At 48.1% G+C, this 11,531-nt stretch overlaps 1 long non-coding RNA gene and 1 pseudogene across 1 annotated transcript; one reads left to right on the top strand and one right to left on the bottom strand.

Annotated features, from left to right (window-relative positions):
- The first annotated feature begins 3,791 nt into the window (after positions 1–3,791).
- Positions 3,792–8,362, top strand: LOC135982845 (uncharacterized). The gene is made up of 2 exons (XR_010600339.1): positions 3,792–4,414; positions 5,963–8,362. It is a non-coding gene; the product is annotated as an uncharacterized LOC135982845 (long non-coding RNA).
- Positions 8,363–8,427: 65 nt separating this feature from the next.
- On the bottom strand, positions 8,428–11,237 carry LOC135982788 (serine protease 27-like; annotated as a pseudogene).
- Positions 11,238–11,531: the final 294 nt, after the last annotated feature.

The following is an 11,531-nucleotide window of genomic DNA, read 5'->3' as shown; positions in this document are numbered from 1 at the left end:
TGGAATCCCTATCCCCCCAAAATATCCCCCATAAGCCCCTTCACCCCCTTTCCTGGGGAGGCTTGAGAATGAACTACCAACCAGTTGCCTTAGCAATGTAACCTCAACCAGACTTTTTGTCTTCAGGACACTGAAATCAATCAGGTTCTTAAAAGAACTATTTTATTTTAAAGAAGGAAGTAAAAGAATCACACCTGCAAAATCAGGATGGAAGGTAACTTTACAGGGAAATAAAAATATTTAAAACACAGAGGATTCCCCTCTGGGCTCAGCTTCACAATTACAAAACAGGAATGACACTATCTCTGTAGCATAGGAAAATTCACAAGCCAAAACAAAAGATAACCTAATGCATTTTCTTGCCCTACTCACAGTTTCTGTGGATTTAGATGGATTATTCCAGGTATATTTTCAGGAGATGTTGTACCTGCTTGGCTTCTCCCTCCGTCCGGAGAGGGAACAACCCACAGAACAACAAAACAAATCCTTCTCCCCCCAGATTTGAAAGTATCTTCTTTCCTCATTGGTCCATCTGGTCAGGTGCCAACTAGGTTATTTGAACTGCTGAACCCTTTACAGGTAAGGCAATCCAGTACAGCTGCAAAGGATACATAAAGGTTGCTACCCTTCCCCTATATTCATGACATGGGGGAAGCGAAAAATCAACCATGGAGGAGCAAAGACACCAGGTGCTGGGATGGGGACACATTAACGGGAGGGAAGACTCACAGAAGAAGGAAACTTTGGGCAGAAGAAAGGCAAAGAAAGAAAGGATGGAGAGGAGATGGGCATGCTTTGATAGCCAGGAGGGGATTCCTGTCTAACTGCAAGACCAGAGAAAGCTAGCTGAGTGGGAAAACCACCTTGACTTGGAAGAAAAGCCACGAGCTCTGGGGAAAGGATATGGGGCAAAAGTCCAAAGCCAAAGCACTGCACTCTGCCCAGCAGTGAGGAACCTGAGCCAGGGAGATGTGCGTAGGTGTCCTGGTTATTTTTTCTAGAGCTGTGCATTTCTTGTGCTAAAAATCACAGCTGACTGACATCTTTTTGAGGAATAGTTTATTTGCTGAAATATGCAGTTTGGGGTCGACCAAAACGTCACATAATCAGATTGAATTTGCCAAATAGTTTCAGATGAAATTTTTTTTTCAGAAAAGTGGTACCATTTCTTTGACATATTCCAAACAAACCATTTGCACATTTCACTTCGAAGCAACACTTTCTTTTGAAATTTATCTGGATTTATATTTTTAAAAAATAAAATCTTAATAAAAAGGGGATTGAGAAAGAAAGAAAGAAAGAAAGAAAGAAAGAAAGAAAGAAAGAAAGAAAGAAAGAAAGAAAGAAAGAAAGAAAGAAAATTGGAAATGAAACTAAAGGAAAACTGGACAATCACAGACCTGGTTTAAGTCGGGGTCTGTGTATTGCCTGGCATGACGGGAGCCCTGATCTCGGCCGTGGTCTGTGCAGCACCTGGCACGACAATGACAGCCCCGATCGCACTCAGGGTCTATTCAGCTTCTGTCACGATGTCTCCCCCCAACCCCAATCTCAGTTGCTTCTACTCTTTCACTGCTCCTTTGATTAATGAAATGTCTGCTTATAAGGAATGTCGCACCGCTACTTTGATCAGTAATGGTTATCCATGTGTGCAGATACTGTAAAACCCATGTAATCCAGCCTATCCACTCTTCTGAAAAGAGGTCTTTTTCCATCAAAAATTTGGATTTCTCCTCATAAAACAAAAAGCAACATTTTTGTCAGGAACTCAAAACTTCTTCAGCTTTTGGGTTTTCCAAAAAACTAAATACAATAAAATAAAATCTGTCTCCCTGAACAGATGCCTTCTGTGGGAAAAAATTTGTTGAGACCAACACAAAAAAGACAAAAAACTAGTCAAGGGTGCCGATAAAAATGTAGGAGTCTTTTTCCTATGGAAAATGTTGACTTCTTGTTGAAAAAACTAAATCCAAAAATATTGGGGCCGAAAACTTGAATCCGCCCCCACCTTCCCCCAGGAATCAGATGCTTTTCAGGAAAATTTCCCTTCAGTATTTTAATTCCCCATCCAACCCTAGTTCTACTTCAGAATCCCAGTTCCACCTTGAAATCCCAATTTCTCATTATCCGGATTCCAAGGTCTGCTCGGAATATGGTCTGCTCCAGGAATGCCCTCTTTGGTCTCTGGCCTCCAGCCATCGCTGCTGTGTAGGGAGGAACAAACCATGTCCCTCATGAATGACAGTCCCTTTGCCTTTCACAGTATTTATCCCGAAAAACTTGACAAAAAGACCAACCCCTTCTCTCCAGCAGATACTTAGTTAAGGACAAAAGCAGGACAGAGAATATGTAACAAAGAAAAGAAAGGGTCTCATGCACGTAGAGGGTTTCCCAGTCCTCCTGTTCTGGCCCTTCCATTTCTACACTGCCCATGAAAGTTCTCATCTGTGGGATCCAGGCTTGTCACCTCTGCGTTTCCAAGCTAGTGCTTGGACTTCAGTGCAAACCTGGGCTTGCAGTTGCTGGATCCGGGTCTACTAGCCATGCTAACACGTCCATCCCGCACTGTGCAGCCCTTCTGTCATGACCAGGAGGAGGGTGGTCTGACCTAGTGGTCAGAGCAGGAGTCAGGCTGGGTCAGCTTCTGGGAGGTCAGTGTCCGAGACAGGTCAGAGGGCAGACTGACAGTCAGGCAGGGTCAGGTTACCAGGAGATTGGGGGAGGGCGCTAGGTTACAGACAGCAACCGAATAGCGAGGTCAAGGACGAACCAGGGTCAGGTGAGCCAGGAACACCCACATGCATAGAACTCGCACTGAAGCAGAGGGTGGTGACTATTCCACAGGCTCATATCATCTGGCCCACCTCAGTATAGGAGTTTTGGAGTTTCCGTGCTGGCTCCCACGGCTGGAGAACCCTTTCTGAAGTTGAAACAAGAGTCCTTCAAGATGCCGCAACATCGGTCGCAGAAGGTAAGCAGGGATTTGAGCTCAGTTTGTCACCTGTCCCTAGGGTGTCAGCGGCCCCCCAGAGTCACTCTAGAATGGCAGAGAAATTAGGATTACTGAGGGGCTTCCCCCCACTCCAGGCATCAACAATCCATCCCCTTGGAGCTGTAGGTGCATGGACCACCCTATGGCCACACCCACATATTGTGGCCACAACAAAATTATAAGTGAAAGGAGCATGATGCACCTTGCCCCCCTCCTTTCTCTGGAGGAGGCATTGGTGGCAGAGGTGGGGTTCTCTAGTACATTCACAGCAGCGAGGGTGACTGGGTTCATCCTCTGTTGTGCTACAGAGATAGCATTGCTGGGATGGGGCTCGCAGGACTCCCCAGAGTAGTGGGTCGAGGAGTTCACACCCTCGGTTAAGAGGTATTGGGTATTTTCCCGTCTCAGGCTCTCTGCAGACTCAGGCAGGCCTCTGTTACCTTCTAGCCACATTGTCCCTATTTTCTACCCAAGCGTAAAGGCTCGGCTTTTACTTTCAAAAATAGATGTTGGGGCTCTGCCCTAATCACAGGACTCCAGGAGCTGGGGCTTAGGCACGGGGCTGTGACACCACATGGCTCTAAAAGTCAGAGGTGCTCCTGCCTGCTCAAAGGAAGCTGGGTCCAGAGCTCTGTGGCTGCAGCAGCCGTTCTACTCACTGCAGGCCCTAGATGGCGACAGGAGCCACGCTGGGTGTCACGTGCATCCCGCCGACCCAGAGCCCTCTCTCACCAGGCAGGAGTCCCTCTGCCCTTCAGCGTAGCCGGCACAGATCATATCGGGTTTGACGGGGTCCCTGCTGTGAAAGTTATTAGTGACCCCCCCGCCCCGTTAACAGAGTAGCCGTTATGTCAGCCAGCGGCCATTAGGGGGAAGCAGACACTTTAAGGACACAGTAGCCTGAACTTTTCAACTGTCTTCCCTTCAAGGCCTTAAGGTAGTTGGAGCTGGTCCCAAGCCGGTTTTCACTGACCAGATAGCAAAAGCACGGGGCTGACCACCACCAATCAAGTGTTAACACTGCAAAGACCTTGGTCTGAATGTGTATAAATGATCTGTAAAATGTGTGTGAGACAGAGTTTTTGTACTAAGGTGCAAAGCTCTCCTTTCTTCTGCAGAATAAAGCAACTCTTCCTTATCCCTGTCTGGCTGTTATTGGCTCTCAGCTAGGTGGACCCGATATTTCGGTAACAGTTTCTGGCGACCCCAGATGGGACCCTCCTAGCTCGGACATTGGACTCCGGACGGCTGCGGCGAACTGGGAACGGCGCCAACGGGGTGTTTCGCCCCTTTTCTCTGCTTCACCGCGGCCCCCGGGGTTCGTGCTCCGATAAGGTGAGTCCTAATAGGATAAGGAGACACTATCTGGTTCTGGTCTGGTTAACCGGTTTATGAATTTCTGTCTTATACATTGGGTGTTAGGTGTGTATTGGTAGAAATTCCTGTAATAGGATCCTATTAGACCATAATTCCTTCTGTTCTCTGTGTAATTCTCTGTTAGAGTGTCAGCAGGCAGATAGGTGGGTCTCTGTTTAGACCATAATTCCCTCTGTTCTCTGTGTAATTCTCTGTTAGAGTGTCAGCAGGCAGATAGGTGGGTCTCTGTTTAGGCCATAATTCCCTCTGTTCTCTGTGTAATTCTATTTTAAGAGTGTCAGCAGGCAGATGGGTGGGTCTCTGGTAAAACCCTCTAAGGATAGTCCTTTGGATTATATGTTAAGCAAATGGCCCTTACCCGGTGTTCAAAAAGGGATGTCAAGGAAGCGTTTTTTACAACTTTGCACCAAGGACTGGCCAGCCTTGGGGACTGCGTGGCCCGAGTATGGCTCCTTTGATATTCCTACCCATTTAACCCCCTTACGCCTGACATTGGAAAACCAAGCGCCGGGGCAAATGGACTATTGGTTTTTGTGGGACGATGAGGCCCATCGTCGCATGAAGAAGGTACAGGTTCAAGCCCCTCTATTCCCGAAAGCTTCTGTCCCTCATGAGGCTGATTATTTGGAGGATATCCCCCCCATATATTGCTCTAGACCACGCCCATCCCCGGCGGCAGCATTACCAATTAGGGGGGACCCGGTACCCTCCTCAACGGAGACCAGGACAGCAGGTCTACCGAGACAGATATTACCAATAAAGACTGAGGACACCACAATGCAGGCAAGCAAATCAGCTAGTGGAGCCACCAGCAGTGGGTACACTACCTCCCTGTCTGTTCCCAGCCTTAGTCCGTCCCATACAAGGAAGGGGGCACTTTATGGGGACGAGGTAATTAATGTCCAAGCACCCCTCCGGACCATCCCAGTCCCTACAACGGATGGGAATGTTGTAGACCGTTATGTTCATGTCCCCTTTACCACTGCTGACCTTATGAACTGGCAAACCACTACACCTCGCCTTAGGGACGACCCGGACGTCGTTCACAGGCGATTCCGTGCCATTTTCCAGTCTCATAGTCCTGATTGGCAAGACGTGGGCCAACTTTTAGATTGCTTATTGCGCACGGAAGAGAAAGAGCGGGTACTGAGGGGGGCCCGGGAGGCTGCAGAGGCTGCCAATGACGGTCGCAATTTTATAAGGCTCGCCAATCCGCCCCATTGGAACCCGAATGATTTGACCCAACAAGCAGATCTGAAGAAATTCCTAGATTATATTTTGACAGGCATAAAACAAGCGGGAGAAAGAACTTTAGATTGGACAAAAGTTCATAATACTGTGCAAGGGAAAGAAGAACACCCTTCTGACTTTTATGAGAGACTTTGTAAAGCATTTTGTATCCATACTAATATAGATCCCAAGGCCATGGACACACAGTCCACGGTCAGGCTTATTTTTATTTCCCAGTCAGCCCCGGACATCAAGAAGCGGTTGCAGCAGCTTGAGGGTGCTGAAGGAAAATCCCTGGAGGAACTGGTAAGCGTGGCCACCCGAGTATATCATACAAGGGAAAAAGTTCAAGAGACCAAACAGGTATGCGGCTCAATTTCAGTCCCTACCCGCTGATGTTCCTGCCCACCGGATCGCTCCAGGAGACTGGGTCTATGTGAAAGAGTGGAAACACGAGCCTCTCCAACCCCGGTGGGCGGGCCCTTTCCAAGTCCTTCTTACCTCTCACACTGCTGTTCGAGTGAGAGAGCGAGACACTTGGATACACCACACCCGAGTCAAGCTAGCCCCTAGGACGGGGCCAGAAGCAGACGACTTCGGACCTCGAGGGAGCACCGCCAGCTCTTCCCACCGCGACCCGGAAGAGCCAGAAGCAGACGATACCTGGAAAGCTGAACCTCTTGAGGGACTAAAGCTTCTGTTCCGGCGAACAAAATCCTAAGACTTTATAACTATGGGTTCTCAGACGGTGCTGCAGTGGCTATTGCTTTTGGGTTTGCCCCTTGTACAAGCTAATCCACACCCAGCCGCTAAATCTCTTCAGCAAATAGCCACATTGGGACACTTATCTGATTGTTGGCTGTGTCACAAAACCCGCTCTGAGGAAGGAATAGGATTGTGGGCTGTACCAGCAAATCTTTCTGAAGTACTCTCCTTACAGGTAGAACGGAAAACTGAATGGGCATGGATTGGGGAATATCAATATGACAAATATGGGAGAAGGTCTGAGGTTTGGCATTATTATTGGGCAGCTAAGGGGGTCCCTCTTTTTGAAGTTCTTGGGATCGGGTATAAAATGCCCCTTTGTTTGGAGAATGCTGAAGGAAGGGGGAGGGAAGTGGGCTACCTTCCCCTGGAGGCCTGTGATCAAATCCTTCGGTTTGAGGTCAGAAATGGAACCTTTTACCCTTTAAATACCCCTGAGAATGCCCAAAAACCCCATTGTCTCCTACACATGGCCATTACTGTGAGACCAACAGGCTTTTGTTATCAAGGGCAGTGGTTTCCCTCATTCCTCCCGTTAGGCCCCATAAATAAGACACATATGTATTATATAGATATTTACTCTGGCATTCTGTTGCCCCACACATCCCTTGAAAGGATGTCTGGATGCCCGGAGCCTATGGGATCACTTGCAAGTTTTACAGCTAACATATTTAAGGTTACGTATTGTGGAGCCATTTTAAACACTACCCATGCCCTAGGAAACTTAAATGTTTCCCATTGGAGGTGCCAGGACCGGCTAGTGAGTAACTCCGGGAGCTGGGATAGAAGGGTGACCTGGCGCCATCGAGTTGCAGGTAATACCCTTACCCTCTATTTAGAGACCCCTGGCTTGTATTTTATCTGTGGCCACAATGTCTATAAAGCTCTTCCTCCAGGTTGGCAAGGTCGGTGCGGTGTAGCCCGGGTGTTACCAGATGTCCAAGTAAACGACACATTGGATGCCAGCCAGATTCTTAATCTGGGCAGCTATGCCCATAAGTTTTTGACACCCCCCCTTATAAGGACTCGAGCGAAACGTGCCAACAATCCCCTAGTAGTCAGGCAAACGGGGTTTCACTCCTTTGTTCATGCGCTCATTCCTGGGTTGGGGGTAGCCGAGCTAGAAAAAGCAGTAGTAAATATTTCTGCAGAATTAGAAAAAATAGCCAATGCATCAATAGACGCTTTGCAGAAGTTGAAACAGGAGATTAATGAGGTGGCAGAAATAGCTTTGCAAAATAGACGTGTGTTAGATGCTATGAATGCTGAATTAGGAGGGGCTTGTGCTCGCATCGGGGAAAAATGTTGTTTCTATGTTAATCATTCTGGCTTAATTGAGCAGGATTTACAAGCCATTAAGAATGCTGCTGTTGTTTTCCATGCTGTATCTCTTGATCACACTTTTAGTTTTGAGGACCTCCTCCCAGACCTTGGGTCATGGTTTACAGGGCTCTTTCGAACAATTGTTAAATGGATTCTTTTTTTTCTTTTCCTTCTATGTGTTATTTGGACAATGATACAATGTGCCAAATGCCTGTGTAATGCTATGATCAAAAGCTCTGCTGTCCATAAGAAAACCCAATATCTGTCCCTCCAGCTTGATCGCAAATTGCGTAACGGGCCTGACAATTTTTGAATTTGCCAGGCCCGAAGGGGGGACTGTGAAAGTTATTAGTGACCCCCCCGCCCCGTTAACAGAGTAGCCGTTATGTCAGCCAGCGGCCATTAGGGGGAAGCAGACACTTTAAGGACACAGTAGCCTGAACTTTTCAACTGTCTTCCCTTCAAGGCCTTAAGGTAGTTGGAGCTGGTCCCAAGCCGGTTTTCACTGACCAGATAGCAAAAGCACGGGGCTGACCACCACCAATCAAGTGTTAACACTGCAAAGACCTTGGTCTGAATGTGTATAAATGATCTGTAAAATGTGTGTGAGACAGAGTTTTTGTACTAAGGTGCAAAGCTCTCCTTTCTTCTGCAGAATAAAGCAACTCTTCCTTATCCCTGTCTGGCTGTTATTGGCTCTCAGCTAGGTGGACCCGATATTTCGGTAACACTGCCGATGTTCAGGTCCAGGTTGAGGTTGTAGAGGGTGATGCAGTGTCCATCAGCTGCACCTGAACCTCCTGCAGCGCCTTGGGGGACAGGAGAGAGACTGGGGTGGGAGAGAGAGAACCAGGGTACTGGACCCATCACCTCCCGCAACCCACCGCTGTACCGGACAATTTCCTGTCCCCATCTACTTCCTCCATCCACTCTCCTCCCCTCCGACCATCCCTCAAACACAATCCCCTCCCCAGATCCCACTTCCCATCCCCTCCACCCATATCCACCTCCCTGCATCCATTCCCCACCTCTACCCGGGTACCAGACCCTCCCTGACCCCCAACTATCAGACCCAGTCTGTGCAGTGCTGCCCCAGAGGGGGCTTCCTCTGCGGGTATCAAATCAGGGACCATCTGCATCTAAAACACAAGCTTCCCACCTGAGCCCTGCAGAGCAGTCTCATAGGTGAGTGTGAAGGACACAGCCGAATGGGGGCACCCAGCTGGCAGGGGGCAGCAGAGAGCTGGGCGGGGATTATTGCAAGATTCTGCAGGAATCTCAGGGCTCCAGGAACATGGGGTTTGTGGAGTGGAGTGATAGCACCTCCCCGTAGGGCATGGTCTTACCCTCAGAGTCTATTGTCCCCCAACCGGTGACCCAGTTGTGGTTGTCAGAGGAGGAGTTGGAGGGGCCTGGCAAGCAGACAGGGCAGATTTCATCGGTGTATCGCACTGGCTCTGTCAGCTAAACTAGGGCAATGCCAGCAAACCTCCAGATGCTGTTGGAGTTGGAATGGACAAAGATCTGGCTCACGGGGTGTTCTAACTATAAAGAAAAGGGTAATAGCTGTCCTGTGTACAGTACTATAAAAACCCCTTCTGGCCAGAGACTCCAAAATTCTTTTCCCTGTAAAGTGTTAAAAAGCTCAGGTAACCTGGCTGGCATTTAACCTAAAGGACCAATAAGGGGACAAGATACTTTTAAATCTTGGGGGGGGGGGGCTTTTGTTTGTGTTTTTTGTTTGGGAGTGTTCGTTCTCGGGACTAAGAGGGACCAAACATTAATTCAGGTTCTCCACATTTTTTTAAACAAGTTTTTTTTATTTTAAACTTGTAAGTAAATAGCCAGGCAAGGCGTGTTAGTTTTTCTTTGTTTTTTTAACTTGTAAATGTACCTTTTACTAAAGTGTTTATTTTTGTTTGCTGTACTTTAAACCTGAGACTAGAGGGGAGTCCTCTGAGCTTTTTAAGTTTAATTACCCTGTAAGGTTAATTTTCATACTGATTTTACAAAGATAATTTTTACCTTTTTTTTAATTAAAAGCCTTCTTTTTAAAAACCTGATTAATTTTTCCTTGTTCAAGATCCAAGGGGTTTGGATCTTGATTCACCAGAAGTTGGTGGAAAAAAGGAGGGGAATGGTTAATTTCTCCTTGTTTTAGATCCAAGGGGTTTGGATCTTAAGTCACCAAAAGTTGGTGGGAGGAAGGAGGGGAATGGTTAATTTCTCCTTGTTTTAAATTCCAAGGGGTTTGGGTTTGTATTTACCAGAAATTTGGTAAAGGTTTTTCAAGGTTTCCCAAAAATAAAATCCATTAAAATGGTGGCAGCCAAACCAAAGCTAAGCTGGTAGTTAAGCTTAAAAGTTTTCATGCAGGCCCCTACATTTGTACCCTAAAGTTCAAAGTGGGAATCCAGCCTTGACACAGGGGATCAGACAGGCACGGGAAGGGATAGGAGAGCTGGTACTCCCCCAGGTTCATACGATAGGAAGAGAGAAGGTGAGAGCTAGAAATGGGAAAAAAGAAGATCAATTGGGTTGAAAACTTGGCCAAAAATGCAGCAGGGTCTGGGGTGGGGCATCTGGGGACCAGCCACACAGCAACACCGCATGGCATGGTTTGCCTGGCCTAGATCTAGGCAGGACGTCTCTCTGTGCAGCACTGGTCTCTACCCGCCCCAGTTACTCACAATTGGAAGCAGTGAGCTGCTGACACAACCCACTGGGCTGAGATGAGGGACCCGCCACAACAGTGGTGTTTATTGTACTGGATGCTGACCTGCCACGGCCACCGGCCCCAAGAGATGTCCCTGCCCCCAAGAATGCTGGAGGGGAACAGCTTTGACATGGGATGAGCATATAATCAGGAGTCCTGACTTTCAGCCCCACCCCCACCCCCTTTAACCTCCTAGACCCCACTCTCCTTCCAGAGCTGGAGATAGAACCCAGGCGTCCTGGCTCCCAGCCTCATTCTCATGGCAGGTGTCCAGGGCAGGTAAGGCTGGAGTTTTGCAGTGGTTGTCTTACCTGTCTGGTTCCAACTTCCCTGAGCACTTAGGGAGTGAAGGAAGAGACGGGAAAGATATCAATATGTGTGTATATTGCGGGGGTGGAGGCATCCACAGGCATTGTTGGGACCTGAGAACACATCTGAATGAGTGCCAGTAGCTCCACCCACAATTCCCAAGCTCCACCCATTGCCCCAGAACAGCCCTGCCATCCTCAGTGCTAGTGAAAACTCTTAGCAGTGTTTCTATTTGATTTACCACCAGTAGGTTCAAGAATCAACATCCCCCATTGATCTGAATGGAGCAACTCAGGATTGAATGGAAATATTCATTCTGGAAGGCTAGGGGGATTTATGAAGGGCCAAAGGGTTCGATCCCCCTGTTATTCACTAGCCCTATTCCTTCCCCCGCAACCCGTATATCATTCCCCTCCCCCTGGGAAGTACAGGCTGGTCCCTACATCCCCCCTGCCCACCACTCTCACCCTGCAGCAGGGTCATCGCCAGCAGTGCTAGGGCCAGTGGGGAGCAGAGACACCCCATGGTTCAGCCTTCCCCAGGCCTGTCTTGGCCAGATGAGGCTGCCCCATTGCTCCAATCAAAACTCGGCTGGACAATAAAAGTGGGAGGTTTTCATGGGCACCTGTCTGCCCCTCCCTGGATCTTTTATTCTCTAATAATGGGGACTGATTTCCTGGTAACCCAATCAAGGAAATAAGTGCTGCTAAATTCAAAGTGCTGAAGAGGGTGTGACCACTTTCGTTTTGCTCTGCCTGGTGTCACCCCAGTACAGGCTTCATTGAAAACCAAATGAAAACAAGCCATGATCCAGGTCAT

This window comes from Chrysemys picta, chromosome 4 (genome assembly GCF_011386835.1).
Source record: "Chrysemys picta bellii isolate R12L10 chromosome 4, ASM1138683v2, whole genome shotgun sequence".
NCBI lineage: Eukaryota > Metazoa > Chordata > Testudines > Emydidae > Chrysemys > Chrysemys picta.
This window is presented reverse-complemented; position numbering and strand designations above follow the sequence as displayed.